Source organism: Pinus tabuliformis, chromosome 2_2, assembly GCF_031772625.1.
Source record: "Pinus tabuliformis cultivar Carrire ecotype Pingquan chromosome 2_2, CPIR1, whole genome shotgun sequence".
In the NCBI taxonomy this organism is placed as follows: Eukaryota; Viridiplantae; Streptophyta; class Pinopsida; order Pinales; family Pinaceae; genus Pinus; species Pinus tabuliformis.
In genome coordinates this window covers 992,306,936-992,327,560 of record NC_142300.1, presented here as the reverse complement: position 1 = coordinate 992,327,560, position 20,625 = coordinate 992,306,936, and positions in this window count along the sequence as shown.

Sequence of the window (20,625 nt, the reverse complement as noted above, 5' to 3'; positions counted from 1 at the left end):
AGATACTAAAGAAGAAATTTTCCAAATGACCATAGGAAGTGATGAGTCCCTCGAAGACTATGAAGAGAGGTTCTAGCTCAGTTACAAAAGGGTTGGGTGTACACTTGACCCTAAGTCACTGAAGTTGGTCACGCTTAGGGGAATTCGGGAAGATCTTTTAGACACCCTCCATCTACTGGCCGGGGGAGAGATCTACCAACTATCCTATGAGGGCATAAAGACTGTTTTTAGAAACCATTCTAGAGTAGCCAAAAGGAAAGGTAGGGGGAGTCAACCCATAGCCAGTACCTCTTCCTCCAACTCATCCATTAAAGGAGAAATTGGAAATATGTTGGAAGACTTCAAGAGCGAGATGTTGCAGACTCTTGCCATGCAAATGGATACCTTACCTATCAAAAGAAAACAAGAGGAAGCAGAGAGTGCTTTGGCCATTTTTTGCCCTAGATGCACGAGGAGGCATCCTAGGAATGAATGCCCATTGAACTCTATAGAGGTTTGTTCAGTCTGTGAAGAAAATCATTCTACAGATAAATGCCCTTCCTTGCCCAGACTTAAAGCTGTATATCAAGGGGCTGAGGGAGTCACTGAACAACTCTATTACATAAACCAAAGAAGGTCGTATGGACCTAGACCATACCAACATGGGATGCAAGGGACATCTTAGGCATACTACAACCCCAACCAAGTCACCTCCATACCTTCTTGGGGCCCTCCTACTCATCCTTCCTGGTCCACGCCTCCTCCTTGGTCCTTCACATCTCAATATCATGCCCAACCAGCCACCCATTCATTTTAATCCTATGCTCAATCACAACCTCAGTGGAAAGCATCTCATCGGGGGTGGAGGTCCCAATACAACTCTCTTCCCGCTCTTTTGCCTCCACCACCTGCCCAACCACAACCATTACCTTCTGCTCCACCAAAGCAACCCAAATGCCTGCCCAGCCAAATCCGAACCTGAACAACAGACAGGCTCAACAAGTGTATAATGGGGAACCATCATGCCCAACTTATACTGTGGAGATTCAAGAAATTAACTTGCGATCTGGGAAAGTTATCCCAGATAGCCAACCTCCACCTAGGGAGGTTGAGGAAGATAAAGAGGAAAGTGCACCTAAAGCAAATCCACCCTTTCCTGAGAGACTGTCCGTGAAAATCCAGCCTACCCGAGAAGAAACTGAACTCCTGGGAGAATTGAAACATTTATGTGTAAAAATACCACTTCTCCAAGCCATAAAAGATGTGCCTATCTACAATAGGTTGATCAAAGAGAATTGCTTTAGGCATCCACGAAGGCACAAGAGAGATGCCCCAACCATCAATGTCATAGGACAACTATCCGACCTGATGTTGGGGCAGGTAATATGTCCAAAATATCTGGACCCTGGAAGTCCAGTAGTTGATGCCCACATCAATGGCACCATGATCCCACATACCTTGATTGATCTAGGAGCTACCATTAATGTGATGAAAAAGGACACAATGCTCAAACTTAACCTCCAGGGCTCCTTGAAGAAGACCAGGACTGTGCTACAACTAGTAGACCACTCCACAGTGACCCCTAAGGGGATTGGGGAAGATGTGATGGTCTCCATTGATTCTTGGGAGTAACATGTTGATTTCTTAGTTCTCCAGCCAAAGGCAAAGCTCACTGGGTATCCTATCATTCTAGGAAGACCCTGGTTGCCTACAGTCGATGCCTACGTCAACTGTCGAGCTGGGAACATGACCATAAAGAATAGGCACATGTCCAAGTAGTTAATTGTATATCCTCCTACCCAACCCTTGCTAGAACATGATCTACCTCTCTAGTTGGAGGAGGAAGACGAGGATGAAGTTTATTCTGCACCACTTTGTGCACTAGAAATCACCATGGGGGGGAAACAACAAGATGAGGATGGTATGATTGAAAATTTGATTCAGAATCCACCTCCCAGTGTATCACCATTAGAGGACATAGTAAGAGAAACCCAAAAAAAAACCCTCAACTGGTCTCTGTGCGGCTGACTCCACTTCTCTCTGTGTCAAAAATATAGATTTCAGCCCAGAAAGAACATTGAAAATCAATCCATCCTTATCCACTTCCCAGGAGAAGGAACTATGTAACCTACTAAGAAAACATCTAGATGCATTTGCCTAGAGTTATAAGGAGATGAAGGGAGTGCACCATTCAGTATGTACTCATCATATATACATCAAGGAAGATTGCAAACCAATCAGGCAGCCTCAAAGGAGGATGAATCCAGCACTTAAAGATATTGTTAAGGAAGAACTGCAGAAATTGCTTGATGTAGGATTCATCTATCCCATCTCTGAAAGTGAATGTGTCTCTCCTTTGGTGCTAGTGCCAAAGAAAATGGTAAGTGGAGAATCTATGTCGACTATCGGGAATTGAACAAAGCCACTAAAAATGACAATTTTCCTTTACCTTTCATAGATCAAGTGTTAGAAGGTCTGGCAGGGAAAAAAAATTTCTCCTTCCTAGATGGGTTTAGTGGGTACAATCAGATTCAAATCAGCCTGGAAGACAAAGATAAGACCACTTTAACTTGTTCTTGGGGTAATTTTGCATACAAGGTCCTTCGTTTTGGCTTGTGCAATGCTCCAGCCACTTTCCAAAGAGAAGTATTGAGTATATTTTCTTAATTAGTTCATGATGCAGTAGAAATATACATGGATGATTTTACTCTTTATGGTTCTGACTTTCAGGAAGCTTTATCCAACCTAGGAAAAGTTCTAGACAAGTGTATTGAGACGAACCTATCCCTCAGTCCCGAAAAATGTGAATTTTTGATGACTAAAGGGACCGTGTTAGCTCATGCAATATCTGAGCAAGGATTGCAGGTGGACCCCAACAAAATTGCCATCATCCAAAGGGTCCCACCTCCTCAAAAGGTGAGAGATGTCAGAAGCTTCCTAGGCTTAGCTGGATATTACAGGAGAATCATTAAAGATTTCAGCAAAGCTAGCCTCTCCTTTTTTTGGCCTCTTAGGCAAAGATGTTGAGTTCATATGGTAAAAAAATTGTCAAGAAACCCTCGATACCTTGAAGAGAAAGTTAGTGACTGCCTCAATTCTCAGAGGCCCAAACCGGGCCCTACCTTTCCACAATCACACAGATGCCTCGAAAAAAGCAATAGGAGAAACCTTGGGACAAATTGATGAAAAGTTACCTTATGCCGTATACTTTATAAGAAAAAACTTGTCAAAGGCGAAGTTAAACTATATAGTGATTGAGAAGGAACTCCTAGTTGTCGTGCATTCCTTAAACAAATTCAGACATTATGTCACAGGCTATCAAACCTTTGTGCACACTAACCATGCTGCAATTAGATATTTAATAAACAAACCAGATGTAAATTCTCGCATTATTAGATGTTTGCTTTTACTAGAGCAGTTTGACTTGACCATTGTTGATAAGCCTGGTAAAGAAAATGTTGTGCTGAATTTTTGTTTAGAGTAAATTTGCCTGCAAGCGAAGAAGGAATGGTGGATGATCAAATGCCAGATGAACATCTATTTGCTATATCAATACTCTCTCCATGGTTTGCTGATATAGCAAACTACTTGGTTTCATCACAGTTCCCACCACACATGTCCTCAAAAGAGAAGAGCAAGATAGTAAGGGAAAGCACCCCTTTCACCTAGATTGGGGGAAATCTCTTCAAACTTGGCCCAGATCAGATCTTGAGAAGATGTGTCGGGGAGGAGGAATTCTTTGACATCCTCCTGACCTGTCATGATGGGCCTTGTGGAGGTCATTTTGCAGCAAAAAGAACTGCCTTCAAGATATTTCAAGAAGGTTACTATTGGCCCACTCTTCATCAGGATGTGAGGCGATATACAAGCCAATGTGATCAGTGTCAGAGGATGGGGAAACCTACTCCAAAGGATGAGATGCCCATGCAACCTCAAGTGACCTTTGAGCCATTTAAGAAGTGGGGAATGGACTTTTTGGGGCTTATCAGCCCTCCTTCAAAGTAGAAACACTACATTATTGTATGCATTGACTACCTGACAAAGTGGGCAGAGACAAAAGCAATCAAAGCAGCGACAGAGGAAAAAGTAGCTAAGTTTTTTAGATAAAACATATTCTACAAGTTCGGGTATCCAAGAGAGTTGGTCACATATCAAGGCAGTCAATTCACTTCCAATTTGATTGAAGACCTTCTCACACATCATAAAATTCAGCACGAGACTTCCACCCCTTACCATCCACAAGCCAATGGGCAAGTGGAGGTCACTAACAGAGCATTGGAAGGGATCTAGACCAAGGTAGTGAGAAGCAGTAGAAAATATTGGGCGAATAGATTAGTTGAGGCCACTTGGGCCTACAACACCACATGGAAGACCACCACAGGGTTCACACCCTATGAACTGGTCTATGGGAAGAAGTCTTTGTTGTCAATATAATTTGAGTTCAATACACTAAGAATGGCAGCTCAGCTGGACCTAGACCTCAGCCATGCACAGAAGGAGAGATTACTTTAGCTCAACGGATTGGATGAATGTAGATTGCAAGCCCTTCTCCATACAGAGGTAGTTCAGCTTCAGAGAAAGATATGGCATGACAAAAATATCAAGGAGAAGAAATTCCAAGAGGGAGATTGAGCACTACTCTATGATTCAAGATACAAAGATTTCAAGGGAAAGCTAAGAACAAGATGGTTGAGACCTTACATTGTGGAGAAATGCGATGACAATGGTTCAGTTCTGATCAGAACCATTGATGATGAAGCCATCCCCATGCTTTTCAATGGACATCAGTTGAAAGTTTACAAGAAACCTCTCTCCAAGCGAGAGTTTATTAAAGATTTGAATAAAATAGTGATGGTAGTGGAGCATGTCTTAGCTTCCACTTCATCCACTCACTGAAGAAAATAAATCAAAAAAATAATAATGACTCAAGTGAAAACTTCCATGAGGCGCTTGAATCCCATCATTGGGTTGAAAACCTCTTCCGAGGCGGCCCAGTGATGATGAAAAAAAGGGGAGAAAAATGAGATTCCTGGGTGAAAACCTCCCTTGGAGGTGCCCACGGCAGGAAATTAGGGTGAAAACCTTTTTGAGGTGCCCTAGTTGTTTTTTTTTTTTTAAAAGAGAGAGAAAAAGGAGAAAGAAAATGATTTTTTTGTTGCATTGTAGGTTCGCAGGAGGACTACAGGGAGCAGAAGAAGGTGACAAGGGGACCCTGAAATTCATACCAGCACCCATCTCATCTTCTCCACACCTTCCTCCATTATTTTTGGCATTTCCTTCACCCTACTGTGCTTCTTTTTCAAAAATTGTGTTTTCTAAAGGAGGCTCTATGTTTTCTACAAGAGACTCCTGTAAGAATTACAGAGAGCCAGAAGTGGCTACAAAAACCAGTTTGAGGAATAAGGAAGCTTCATGAAGAACCTATAAACCCTCCTACAGCCTTCAAACCTCCTTGCCATCATTTCCAAACTTGCATCACACCCCAAGCATCATTTTTCTTCCTCTCTAAGAAAAACACAGAAAAACAATTGTTTAGTAAAGGAAAAAAAACAAAAAATAAGAGAAGAAGCAACACCATCCACCTCACTTGAAGCCTACCTACCACCTCTCCATCTTTATCTACACCTATGGCATCATCCTCGATCTCCAAGCACTGGAAGAAGCTAAAGTTTCGAGGGGAGAAGCAGCTACAAGAGCTCCTGTAGGAATTCCTGTAGCAGCTGATCCCATAGAAATCTAGCACCAGCAGCAAGAGAGTGCAAACATGAAGCTTGAGAAGGCACCTAAAGCACAGATCCAGCCAGAGAAGAACTTGCACAAGCACACAGTAACACATCAGCAAGCAAATATCATGCATAAAAAGAAATAAAGGCATGCAGCAGAGGAAGCCACAACACATACATTCGGATCATAGGTAAGTAACTAAGTCACTCCTCTATTTGCATTTGTGTAATTAGAAGTCATGCAAAAGCAACGAGATGGTTGAGGTTGAACGAGGGAAAGGTGGACAGTTAACTTGGCCACCTTCACCTAGTTGACTCCACTCATCCAAGATGTCACCCACACGTGCACACAGTCAACTCCAGCACAAGATGCTAAGGATAAATAATGGAGGAAGTGTGAACTCCGATGCAATAATGAGATATGATTACGAGGAGAGGCATTGATGACCAATCAAGTGGGGACCAACAGTCCAAATATGGCAAATGTGTACCTTTCCAGCTCACCACTCATCACCGAAAATATCCATAAAGGGTAATATGTACTCCCCCTAAGCATTCTAACCACCTTTTCCTTCATTCTCTCCTCGTAACTTAGCTACAAAATTCTCCTTGTGCCCCCACGGCCCCGTAACCATCGTCCTCCATCGATCTCTCCCATATTCCTACTCTTGGCGTTTTCTACAGGAGCACCTACAGGTTTTCTACAGGAGGGACAACAGGCTTCTACAGGAGGGGCAGTGAGTGGCTTGAAGGGAGAAAACACGATTTTTTTGCACGATTTTTGGTCTGAAGAGGTAGGGTTCACGCATGCCCGCTGTTGAATATCAATGTATGAAAGAAGTGGTCTGAATTTTAGGAGGAAATAAGTCTTTAGAAGAGGAGAAAATACATAGAAAAGTTTTCTGCTTATTTAAAAAAAAACACAGTCTCCTATGTTTCTCTGTTTTTCTCAAAATTCTCTGCCTCCATCTCCATATTTGGTTTTTCCAAAAGAGTATAAACAATATGACATGAGGGTTCATGATAAAGGAGCCCACCAACTCCACTAGGTTCCATGCACATCCTCAAGTGGTGGAGATCTTCAGAAGGGCAAACTAGATGAATTTCTTTGAGAAATTTCAAGGGTTTGATGAGGAAATTGCCCAAGATTTGCTCTCTCTCTGGTCCCTAACACAAGAACTCATGCCACTGTCACCTTTAAAGGTCTTTCCATGGAGATAACCCCTGAATTTATCAGTAGGGTCACTACCCTTCCTCTTGGGCTGCCTTAGAGCAAAGATGAGAAACCAATTGGCTAGACTGCCAAGAAAAACTTTTTCCAAAACAATGAAACCCCTGTAGAGGATAAAAATGGCATTAGAAGGGCTAACATACCATATCTCTACGATGAGGTTAGCTACCAAATAATCAAATACATTTCTTGTGAGGGGAGGTACAACATTGTCTATGGTTATTGTTGAATCTTGAAAATTTCATTCATTTCCATTACACTTTCACTATTATGTCCATTATATCACCTCCATTTCACTACTCTGTCACCACATTCATCCCACTTTCATTATTATTGGGCCACATTTATATTTTTCCAATCTTTATTAATCCTAAGCCTTTTAAGTGAATTTGTGGTTAAAAATTAGAAAATAATGTGCATATGCTTATACCTAACAAGTAGGTTGAGATCGTTGACATGTGTAGGTAAAAAGGAGACTTCTAGAAGACCCTTATGTGGCACTCTAAGGCCAAATTCGAATTTGAGTGGAGAGAATCATGAGAATATGTGTCACATCTCCTAACTATATTGTAACTCTAAGAAGACATGTGTCTTATCAGTTCCTATTTTGATTAGGACTCTAGAGGTAGAGGGAGAGATTCATGGACTCTCATTAATGAGATGGCTTCTCATCTTTTTCTATAAATATGAGATCTTTCTCCTTCATTTGTTAGCTTAGAGTTTAGAGCTTAGCTTGTGAGTCTTAGCTTGTTAGTTCTTAAGCTTGTTAGCTTATGAGATGGCTTTGGAAAGTTTTGGAGAGCTTTGTTGTACTTTGTAATTTTGAAGAATTTGAATAAAGCTTTGATGTTCTCAACATGGAAGGAGATGTGAAGTAGATGTCATCGAGCATATTAGAATGTAAGGTAGAGTAGATTTCATTTTGTAATTTTGTTTTGATTTCATTGTGTCATTTGATTTCTTTCAATAGATTAGATTTTCCATTCATGCAATCTTAATTCATGTAAGTGTGTTCAACTGGTTGATTGTAGATTAGTCTTTCTTTACATGTTTTTGCATGAAATAGTGACATGAGATTTGCCTCTCTACTGACTTTTTTTTTAGCTTTTCAATTTCAGTCATGCTTTGATTTCAGTTTTATTCATTTGCTTTGTCAGTTAGTTTAGATATCAAATTCCTCATATCATTGACGATTATCTCCAAAAGCCATAGCTTAGACTAACTGGCGAGGAATCAAACTATGAATGATGTTATTTGATTTTAGTTTTACTTTTCTGCAATTAGATATCAACTTGCTCATATCATTGACGATTATCTCCGAAATCCATAGCTAGAGTAACTGGCTTGGAATCAAATTATGAATGTTGTGATTTGATTTTAGTTTTACTTTTCTACAATTATATATCAGATTTCTCATGTCATTGACGATTCTCTCCGAAAGCCATTGTTGTGGGGAAAAATGCCTATGCAGGACGATCCTATCCACCTAAGGTGTGACAGTGCCTTAGCAACAAACAGAGACAGCTATTATAGTATTTTTCCTTTATGAATTAAGAATGAAGAGAGATGGATGGACTAACCAGTGTCTTCCGTTTGTCCCTCGATCCGGTTTCTCTTCTCTTGGAGAGTTCCCAGCTACTTGCCTTCTCGCTCGCCCAGCTTCAAGAGGTTTCTGCAAGATCACAAGAAGAGAACACTACACAAGACATGGATTCATATTCATAACTAGTTCAGGATTAGAAATAAACTAAACATACTAATGCAATCATACATCAAAAATACATCAGTATATAGGAGAAACCAAGATAGCTTTATTGATGAATAGCAAGGTTCAGGAAGAGATACAACCCAGAGGGCTCCAATCCAGCATCTCCTTCCTGGAAAATGGAATTCATATCTTCACCCCCTTCAAAGCATTAAGCACCCAATGATTCCAATCTTAAACCAACAGCAATTCTTTGCAATAACAAAATTCCAGCCTCCAGATCTCATGGAGGAGAGATCCATATACAGATGTTTGGAGAGAGGATGAGTCATCTTGAGATCTGACTAGTGTCCTCTCCCTCTGTCAGTTCTTGATTCCACTTGGAGGTTCTTGCTTCCACTTGGAGATTAGGAACCTCTTACTCATCACCAGTCGAATTCACTGAGGCAAGTCTCATTGAGGAAGATTCTGGAAGCTTCCTGGGTCTTGAAACCTCTTGGAATGAACTTGCCACATGTCAACTCTCGCTCAGCGCAGGTAGCCAGTGTTGGCTTTGACATTCAATGCAGGTAGCCAGTGTTTGCTTTGACATTCAGTGCAGACAGCTAGTGGAGCCACTGAATTGATCCTGAATTGACTTGTTTTTGAGCAGTTTTTGGTGGAGAACTTCTGTGAATTGCTGTGGTTTGTTAACCTTGTTCCTCTAGGGGTAGGAACAACATGTTTAGGGACTTTGGATCCCTTAGATTATGGACATTTCATGCTCAATGTTGTAAGGCACAAAAATGTCTATAACAGTTGCCCCCTAAAGTATGAGGCCATTTATCGGGTGAAATGATTTATCAGGGGGATCCGAAGTTCATCCAATGTTGGGAGGAGACCTGTAATAAGATACAATACAATACATTATTTTTCATACTGCTTTCATGATCTAGCTGAGGCGGGCATTCCCATGCTCAGCTTTATAAATTCATTTTCCTGTACATAGAACAAACAATCGTCTGATGGTAGACTGATAATTTTGATGAAATTATCATCCTTTGGGTAGGATGATTATCTGCTGCAATGATGTACCTGTCAATGTCTTTATTTTTTCCTGAATATATATCGCAGCCTGGATGGATGAAACTAGATCCGGGGTCTTCAAACTCGTTCGATCTTCACTCTAAGTACAAGTCGATCCATGTGAGAAATGTTCTGAAGTCGAACATGGAAAGACATCGCTTGATTACCGGTCAATGAGGTAAACCGTTAACAAACGCGAGAGGAATCATCGATAATGATAATGACCCTCAAGGTACTGCAGTACAATTCACGTGGTGTGAATAAAGGACTTGGCGTCGAACACCACGCAAAATCTTTCGGTCGAAGGCCATTGATGTATACCTGTCGCCGGAAGTGAGAAACTTGCCATTGAGGCATGCAAGCTTCAAAGTACTGAAGGGGTTGTTCCTAGATCAACTTCTTGGATAATGAGCTGATGTCGACAAGAAGCGATCTGTCAAAGTAGGGCCTTAATGAATCCCACATCAGTGACACGGAACGGAGCTAATGATTTTGATGGAGGTGAAAACGATCTGTGACATATGATTCAGGGTGGCGGTCATGAAAGGATGAAGGATAATGTATGGCAGTGGATGGGACACGGTTGACCTTTCTGAACGACTTCTCTTAAACATATGGTGACACTGATGCGATGGATTGGTAGCATTACCCCAAATATGGATGGTATGGCGAGACCATGGATGTGACCGGTGAATGAAACAACCCAACCTGATTGTGGTACGGAGGAAAAGTGTCATGTTCAAGAGCAACTTGCTACCATCAAAGTTTTCTTGAGTTTCTCCCAATTTTTCCCCAGTCATTGCTGACCAGTACCTCTTTATTTTTGTCAAGCTTGAGGAGGATAACATATGCTTGTTCTATAACCTGCCCTTCGGGCAAGCCCATCGCTATGTTTTAACGAGCCTAGCGATAGTGAAACTCGTTCTCGTCTAAAGACAAGTTTGTCGCTATTTAATGATTTTAACGAGTCTAATGACAAAGATAACTCGGTCCTTTTCATTTTTAGAGAGTCTGAAAAGGTACATAAAGTTAACTCCAAAAGTCCGTTTTCGTCATCTAATCCGTTAGGTCCGAAAAAGTATAAAACAATACGGAAGGGATGAGTTTTCGATAGTTTTAACGAGCCGAATAAAACAAGCGCTCGATCTTTTTGTGCAATAATCCCTCAGGTCCAAAAAGATTAAAATCTAGAGGAGGGATAGCACTTCCTATCCCTTTAACGAGTTGGAAGGCCAAGGACTCGACAATCTTTTCATATTTTACGAGTCAGTTGAAAAGAGCTTAAAGAAGACTCGTATTTTGAGGAACGAGTGATAAACAGGGTTAGCAGCTGATTCCAGGTACAGGTTGGAATTTTCCAATCACGGCAGTGTCACAAGGATGGCTAGGTTAAATCACTCTTCGCAGTTGTTCCTCAAAATGCGTAAACAATCATATGGAGGTGAACGATTGGCCAATGGAAAAGTGGAGGTGATGGGCAAACACAACCAAGGCTTTAATGGCTGATAATATTACATTCATAGTGGTTATTTACCAGGATAGTTCATTTTTTATTTTAAAATGAGCTTAAATGCTGGTGGAAACACTTGCTCATTGCTTATGTTTATTTTTTAACGAGCATGAAGTCCGTGTTAAAACTGCTCGGATCTTTCGTTTATTTTTTAACGAGCATGAACTGTGTGCTAAAACTGCTCGATTACCCAGTCATATGATAAGAATGTCTCATTAAGATTCTATTTTTTATGGAGCTTCATCTTACAAAGCTATGCTCCGCATCCTTTCGTTATGCAAGTTCGGAAACGACTAATCCTACGAGTTTAAAGGGTTAGAGGTCCTAAAAATTTAAAAAAATAAATAGCCGCCCCTTGCTTGCACTCCAAAAGGTTTGCATGCCCCCAGGCATAAAGTACGGTTTCAAGGTTACCCCTACTTTATTCCGGCAAAACAATTGTTTTACCGAGAGAGGCCTACCTCTTTCAGGTTACCCCAAAGATTGTCTCGTTAATCTTTCAAACAAAACATTTCTTCGGCGATATCTACCGAAATAGACAAAGGCGAGAGACTTAGTTCGTCAACTCACATAACTTTGACAAAAGAATCTTATTGTAGAATAACCCTCTTCCAGCATGGGCGGGGTACAGACTAGTCATATTCTCCCGCGGAAACCTACCCTATACCCAAAGTTTTCCTGCCGAAGCAGACCAGGATGCATCCCCCCCGGGTTCCAGTCATATCCTCCTGGATTACTCGCGCTCATCAGGAGGACGGATCGTGGGTTGAGACATTTCTTGCATGAAGAGACCATTTAGGGATGGTATATGACTATTTGCGATGCGTGATCCGGGAAATGAAAGTTGGTCCACGAGCTTGACCACTCTTCCTTCATGCGGAAAACACATTACTCTAAAGAGTGAGGAGACGATGGCTCCCATGCAATATATATAGTCTCGTCCAAGGAGTAGGTTATAATCCAAGTGTCCTTGAACGACCATCACGTTCATTTGAACAGTCTTCCCTTTCAATGTTATGGGCACATTGGGGAGGATCCCTAAAGGTCGACTGGTTCCTTTATCAAAGCCTGGTAGATTTCTCATTTCAGGCAAAAGCGCTGGCGAACCAAGCGCTTTCCAAGAAATAGAGGAAAGGATACTCACAGATGCCCCCTCATCAATGATAGTCCCAGCCATTACCATTCTGTATATTTGAACGATAATTTTGAATGGTATGCTTGCTGGCAAACGAGGTTTGCCTAGTTGGTCCTAGTCGAACGAGACAACTAGGTTGCTTGGTGGTGGGACCGAATAGACGGCCGGGTATGACTCTGACGAAGTTCCTTCCTACGATAAAGGAATGGGCAAATTGCCCCCTTGTTCGTCGGAGTATGTGTTGATGAAGAGAATTTGGACGGTGTCGTCTTTATTCTCCTCTGTGATGGTATCATTCGAAGATAGAGCCTCTGAAGGCAAAACCGGGTCAACTACCGCCTCAACCTTTTGACTTTCGTCAGGTATGGATCCAGACGGCTCATCTTCAATGATAGGTGCTTCGGCTGACCACCTGGGTGGACCAGCCGGGTTCACAACTAGTGAAGGACTTGGCAGGAGTTTTTGATATCCAGGAGGAAGTTGCACTGGTAAACCGAGCGATCTTCCAAAACTCTTTTAGCCTCGTCTAAGAAGGGACAACGGTGGATGGCATGGTCGCCTTCACACAGTTTGCAGGGAAATCTAGCTTTCCCTCTCTGTGTTGTGGCTTCACTTTCACTAGTTGACGATGAGCAGTCAACATGGCTATCAGAGGTTGACGCTACCGAATTGTGCAAACGGGGAGACCAGTCCCTTAGTATCCGAGGGATGCAGGGACAATCTCTGTGGAAGTGGTCTCCCTTGCATATGACACATGTCGATTTAGGCCTAGTCAGTGCTGTGTGTGGATTTTTGTCAGACGACACTTGTTTTCGCCCAGTCGCTTTTGGCTCCTTCTTCTTCTTCTTTTCCTTCTTCTCTTTAGGAACTTGGTTTTTTGTTTTACCATTTCCGTCAAGCGAAGAGGAAGGAAGAGAGGAAGAATTATATGAAGTAGAAGGCTGGTGGGTAACTCTGGTCTGGTCTAACTGTTGACTCGACCGTTCAGGAATAGTGGTGTTCTGAACGACATTGGTTGAAAAGAGCCAGACCGGCAGGCCAATTGTCAGTCCTGGAAGCGACAATGTGGCCATATGGGGCGCACCAACATCTCCCCAAGAGGAGAAGGGACTAGGATTTCCACCAAGGGGAATTCCTTGGTTGGTGTGCTCCATTTTTTCAACCTAAAGATCAACGTAGGAATAAGGGGTGATTGTTCCGTTTAAAATAAATTTTAACGACGCTTTAGACACAACTTGCTTTTTCAATTTTAAAGAGTCGAGAAAAAGCTAAAGATGACTCTAGTCTCCTTCGATGTTTTAACAAGCCCGAAGTGACAAATGCTCGGATGGACTTGTTCCATTATAGAGTCTGAAAAAGGCCAAAAGGAACTGCTCTGGAGTTCTAGGCAGAGGGTGTGCCAAACTTTTCGCAAAACCGCAGAATACTTTTTAGGGTACGGGCGGTCGATCTTCCTGAATGCTGTGTTCAGTGCATTGCGATCAGTAGGGCGGCCGACACGGCTTCCTAAGGATAAAGGTTTTATGCCTATAGGGGTCTCCCAATATATACACGACGGTACGTGGGAGCACAATCCATACTGGCGCTATCGTCCCTCAGGAGGAATCACCCACCATCAACGAGATCGACAGTCACCAGGCTTTACGACGCCAGAACACGTCTCTAGCCTAGACTTCTATGTTGTGCGTTATGTTGCAAAGCGTTGCTAAGTTCATTCAATTTATTTTAGGTTGATCTTTTTAGAAGTTTGCCTTTTGAGGTTCACCACGAGATGTATGATACAATTCCTAAATGCAGTCTAAAGATGATAAGCAAGCTTTATATCTTTTCAACTTATGAAAATCCTAGCTACTAAGGGAAAAGAAAGACACCATCTTTTCTCAAAGAGCAATCAACACACTCTAATGCACTTTTCCTAAATCAATCATGCAAACTATCAAAATGCAAATGCACAATGCAGGTGTTTGTTTTCCGCTTTCTTAGTATTGATGCCTACAAAGAAAGCTTTTTGTACAACTTTGAATTCGCTTTTAAATGACAAATAAAAACAAGTTTACTTTTTCGAGATCAGAGAGGGTAGAAGAGATTACGACACTTAACGATTTCTGAAATGAATACTTGTTTTGACACTTAAAAGAGACAAACTCAAACCAAATGCAAAAGTAAATGTATAATCAACTGCAAGCAGCCAATGAACTCTCTCCTAAGATCACAATCAACAGATCTGAATCAAGGGCTACAGGATGATTATTTCACTCATGCAAAGGAAAACTGTAAATGACGCCACAAACACATAAAAACACTCACAGTCTTTTTGTACAAAAGGAGGCGGAATTTAAGCAGAGAAAAGGAGTTATCAGACTGGTACCTAAGCTGGTTACAGGCTGCAAAAATCAGAGATCAAAACAAGGCAAAACAGAGCAGAGAACCCCAGCTGCACAAGGCCAAACTGGATCAGCGCAACCTCAACACAGGGGTTTTGACATTCAGCGCAGGTGGCCTTCACGGGACCTGCGTTGAAATTCAGAATCCCTTCACAGGGGTCGCGCTGAAGGAGAAACAAGAGTTTCTCACTGGGTTCTGGGTCACAGATTGCTGATTAATCAACGGTTTCAGGCCAAATAAAAGCAACAAGCAAGGTACAATCAAAGGGATGCTTTGAGGGAGTACTAAGATCTATCACAAAGGATCATCAAATCATTTGTGAGTCCATTGTTCAGATCATAGACAAATCCAGTGACTCGATCAAAGCAGCAATTGTCTACTTTGCATCTGAGAATAGCAGATGCAGTTCGATTGTTGCTGTTGAGTCTATGAAACAAACAATGATGGAAACACAAACAAAATGACTAAACAGATTTCCCCAGTGGAGTCGCCAATTTGTTGTGGGGAAAAATGCCTATGCAGGACAATCCTATCCACCTAAGGTGTGACAGTGCCTTAGAAACAAACAGAGACAACTATTCTAGTATTCTTCCTTTATGAATTAAGAATGAAGAGAGATGGATGGACTAACCAGTGTCTTCCATTTGTCCCTCGATCCGGTTTCTCTTCTCTTGGAGAGTTCCCAGCTACTTGCCTTCTCGCTCGCCCAGCTTCAAGAGGTTTCTGCAAGATCACAAGAAGAGAACACTACACAAGACATGGATTCATATTCATAACTAGTTCAGGATTAGAAATAAACTAAACATACTAATGCAATCATACATCAAAAATACATAAGTATATAGGAGAAACCAAGATAGCTTTATTGATGAATAACAAGGTTCAGGAAGAGATACAACCCAGAGGGCTCCAATCCAGCATCTCCTTCCCGGCAAATGGAATTCCTATCTTCACCCCCTTCAAAGCATTAAGCACCCAATGATTCCAATCTCAAACCAACAACAATTCTTTGCAATAACAAAATTCCAGCCTCCAGATCTCATGGAGGAGAGATCCATATATAGATGTTTGGAGAGAGGATGAGTCAGCTTCAGATCTGACTAGTGTCCTCTCCCTCTATCAGTTCTTGATTCCACTTGGAGGTTCTTGCTTCCACTTGGAGATTAGGAACCTCTTACTCATCACCAGTCGAATTCACTGAGGCAAGTGTCATTGAGGAAGATTCTGGAAGCTTCCTGGGTCTTGACACCTCTTGGAATGAACTTGCCACATGTCAACTCTCGCTCAACGCAGGTAGTTAGTGTTGGCTTTGACATTCAGCGCAGGTAGCCAGTGTTGGCTTTGACATTCAGCGTAGGTAGCCAGTGTTGGCTTTGACATTCAGCGCAGACAGCTAGTGGAGCCACTGAATTGATCCTGAATTGACTTGTTTTTTAGCAGTTTCTGGTGGAGAACTTCTGTGAATTGCTGTGGTTTGTTAGCCTTGTTCCTCTAGGGGTAGGAACAACATGTTTAGGGACTTTGGATCCCTTAGATTATGGACATTTCATGCTCAATGCTGTAAGGCACAAAAATGTCTATAACAGCCATAGCTAGACTAACTGGCGAGGAATCGGATTATGAATATTGTGATTTGATTTTAGTTTTACTTTTCTACAATTAGATATCAGATTGCTCATGTCATTGACGATTATCTCCGAAAGCCATAGCTAGACTAACTGGCGAGGAATCGGATTATGATTGTTGTGATTTGATTTTAGTTTTACCTTTCTGCAATTAGATATCAGATTTCTCATGTCATTGACGATTATCTACGAAAACCATAGCTAGACTAACTGGTGAGGAATCGAACTATGAATGATGTGATTTGATTTTAGTTTTATCAGTTTACAGTTTTTTATTTGTTTGAGTGCAATAGCTTAACTTTTATTTCTGTATTTAAATAAGCAGCAGAGATAGTGATTTCATGATCAGTATTCATCTTTTGTTTGATTTAAGTAGCTGCATATTTACACTTTTGTTCAAGTACTGATTGGATCAATAGCATGTTTTGAGATCTTTTGAAGTGCTAAGTTTTGGATGTTACCATTAAGGACATAAACCTTGTCTTGAAATCTCTACCCATACTTGACCTTTACAAGTATTATTAAGACCTTAGAATAGGACTTCCATTTTCATTAGACACTTTAGGAAACCAACAAAAACAAAACCCCAAAACAAAATAAAATCTATAAAACAACGAAGTAAGAAATAAGTTAACTAAGCACATATGGTGCACCACACTTCATCAGTTTACGATACCCGGATTGATAATTTATGTAGAGAAATTTAAGACGTTAAATTGACTAGAAATTTTGGCGTCGTTGCCAGGGAAGTGTAATTAGGAAACCTTATTTCTTACATGTAAAAAAAATAATAATAATAATTCTTGAGTATGCTCTCCTCTTGCACTTTGTGTGATCTGGAAGATCAGAAAAAGGATTGTTATGTAAAAAAAAAATTAAAATTCTTGAGTATGCTCTCTTCCTACACTGTGTGATCTGGAGGATCAGAAAAAGAATTGTTATGTTAAAAGTAAAAAAATAAATAAATAAATAAAAAGAAAAAAAAGGAGACAAAATAAACTTCATCATTTCAATTGATTCAAAAAAAAAATGAAACCCAACTGCTTTGATAGGTTCAACTATCCAAGATTGACTGGTTATGGTTTGTAGTGGTCCTCAAAACATTGTATCCTGTTTTAATAAGGTTTTGCAACTTAGCTGCGGAATGTAGCCTGATTCTGCAGCTAGTTGAGAATTCCGCAGCTGATTTCAAGGTTTAGCAAGTTACAGGCGTCCAATGAAGAAATCGACCACATGGGCATCTCCAGAATTGTCCCGACATGGATCCTATCCTACTCACCCAGCTCAGATCAATAAAAAGCTAGCCTAAGACCTCAGTCGAATTCCTGTTTTTAGCATGTTTTCTTCGAAGACTTTGCTGCCTGAAATTGAAAATAACTAATTCTTCTTATAAATTTCACAATTTCAGAGAAAAAAAGGGAAAACAATCTATGGCTATCCTCAATCCTAGCTTTCACTGTGGCCTCAATAGAAATCTGCATCCCTGTTCAAGTTTTGGCCTTAAAACGAACCTGCAAAAACATTTAAAAAATAATAATAATAAAATCTGCAAAAGCCTCCTCTAGTTGTTTGCCTGACTCTTGTAATCAGTAGCAGCAGGCCAATGTTAGTGAAAATCCTTCATACAGCCAGAACATCCCAACTGAGAACATACCTATATGGAGATGCCTGCTAACATTTATGAGAAAGTCACGGCCTTTATGGAGTGCCATCTCTACTAGATTCTCCATACTTTTGTAAAAAATGTGGTTTATCTGTTAGTGCTAAAATTGGGTTGGGTTTCTCTACTGCACTGCTTGTTATAATGTTGCTCTCAGTATTGTATTGGTACTTCATATGGAGGCACGGAAATGACTATGACTTTGGTCTTGGCCTGCCACATGATCTTATTTCAAAGACCAATAAAAAACAGGATGGTCTTTTTTACTATGAAGATCAAAACTTGAACTCTGTTGCAACCTCACATGGATTTGCATCAAATTTGAATCCACTATAAGATTCCCATCTGTTTTTTTGGCAAGCGTTTGAAACAAACTTCGAGCTGCTCCAGCTAGAATAGATCTCAACACTTGCTTAATATGATAGGAAACATTTTTATGGTGTCCCCTCCCTGAAACTGACTAATTCATTTGCTGTTGATTGCATCTGAAAACAAATTTTTCCTGAAATCGATTTTACAAGCCGAATGCAATAGCTCAGAAAAAACGTAAAACAAAGAAAAATGTCAAACTTTGAATGCACGATTTTGCCAAACTGAGGCAAATTTGAAAAAAAATAAAACATGGGTTGTTTCAACACTAGGGTCAATTAGATAACCCAGAAACTGTTTTAAGAAATTCGTGGTGGTATGAGAGAATTTTGCGGTTCTTTGAAGCCCATTTTTGCAGGCCGTGAGAAAAAACAGGATTTGAATTAATTAACTGACAATTGATTTAATTCAGCTGCTTTCGATTTCAAATCAATGGCATGCTGATGATTAACCGTTTTCTGATTATACATCTTTTGCCACCCATCTAACACTTGCTCTACCACTTCCCGATTAATAGCAGTTCTAATTGGATACAGCTCTTTGCTAATAGACATAACACCTGTTAATAGCAGTTCTAATTGGATATGGCTCTATGATAATAGACATAACACATGTTAACAAAAATCTTGATTGGATACGCAACCAACCAATCGACGTGGCATGGAGCTTCTTGGCATTCGATGCAGAGGCCACTCGAAAACTCACTCACATTATGTTCATGTATATTTCATGTGAGTTAAACCCAAAATTGCCACTAATTACATTGGTTTCTTGGAACTACCAGAAAGGAGTGTCGTGCTTGTTAGGGTCTCCGTGTTGCCAAAGTTCTGAGAATCCCTTCATCCTTGAATGTCCCTTTTGCTTGCGACTGTATCCATGGCGAGCTGCAGAGGATTACTTGTTATCACATTATGTCTTGCAGCACTGAAAGTGTTTTTTACTGAACCTGCCCACGATATCAGCACCATATCTGAACGCCATGTGGGATGTAGCAGTAATTGGGTAGGGAATTACACGGAATTGAAGATCAGTTCATCTCAGAAACTGAAGGGGATTCTTTCGAACTCTGGAAATCCCCGTGTGATCACAGTATCTAAGAACGAAGGTCAAGGAGATTTCACTACGGTCCAGGCTGCTGTCAATGTAGTTCCAATGAATAATATGCACCCTGTTACCATTAATGTCAAACCTGACATTTATAAGGAGAAGGTGAAATGTTATTATCAAGCATGACCTTAGTATCCTTGATTATTTATCGAACTTTATCTGTTGTTTGTATGGGAAGCCCGGGGCTTCTTGTGTAGTAACACTGGCATTTTCAGTTAGAGAAGGGATCAATATCATTTTGGTTGGTTTTGTTTCAACTGAAAATCTATGTTTTAAAGATGAATCACTTACTTTTAAGGTTGCAGAAACTCCACAAGAAAGTGCGGACGAGATAAAAAGCTATGCACGACACACGTATCCAAATATGTGTAAAACTAATGGTTGGTTGTCTTTTAGCTACGGAATGCAGCCTGATTCCATAGCTAACATGACATTCCGCAGCTAAAGTCCAATTCCGAAGCTATTCTCCAATTCCGCAGCTGAAAAACCTCATTGTTCAAATCAACCTAACTTTCTCATACAAAATCAGATTTTGATGATTCAAGTATCATTGGAAAGATCTCAACAGGATCTACACAATGAGAAATCCATCATTAGAGTTTGAAATGGCAAATAATGAAATAAATTGCTGAAAATAAGCAACATCAACTTGAGGCACTAATAACCCAGATGCGGGTGATTCATTCCATAGTTAATGTGTTCATTTATGAATGTCGGCATAGTGTCCTGCACCCTGAAGCAAAGCGCCCATCTCCAGTTTAGCGCAAAGCCCAAGCAGGTTCACCTTATGTGTATTCAAATCATCATGCAGGTTGATTTAATGCTCCTCCTTGACATTTATATAGTCCAGATGGTTCTTAACAGGCAATTCGCAGCCCCTCCATTTACGGTTTGTTGTTCGGCTTTTTGTTGTGGCCCTTCTCTTTTGAAGCATCCTCGCCGAGGAAACACCGTTTTTCAGTGGGATAAGCTCAAGCATATTCAGGTGCATGACTTCCATTGCTCTTCCCCATCTGGCTAGCCCTGCTCTCGGCATGCGTGCTCTATTCACTGATGTTTGTTTTGTCCTAGTGTTCATACCTGGTCCAGTATTCTTTGGTTTTGCAAAATGGTCAAGGTCCGGCAGAGATT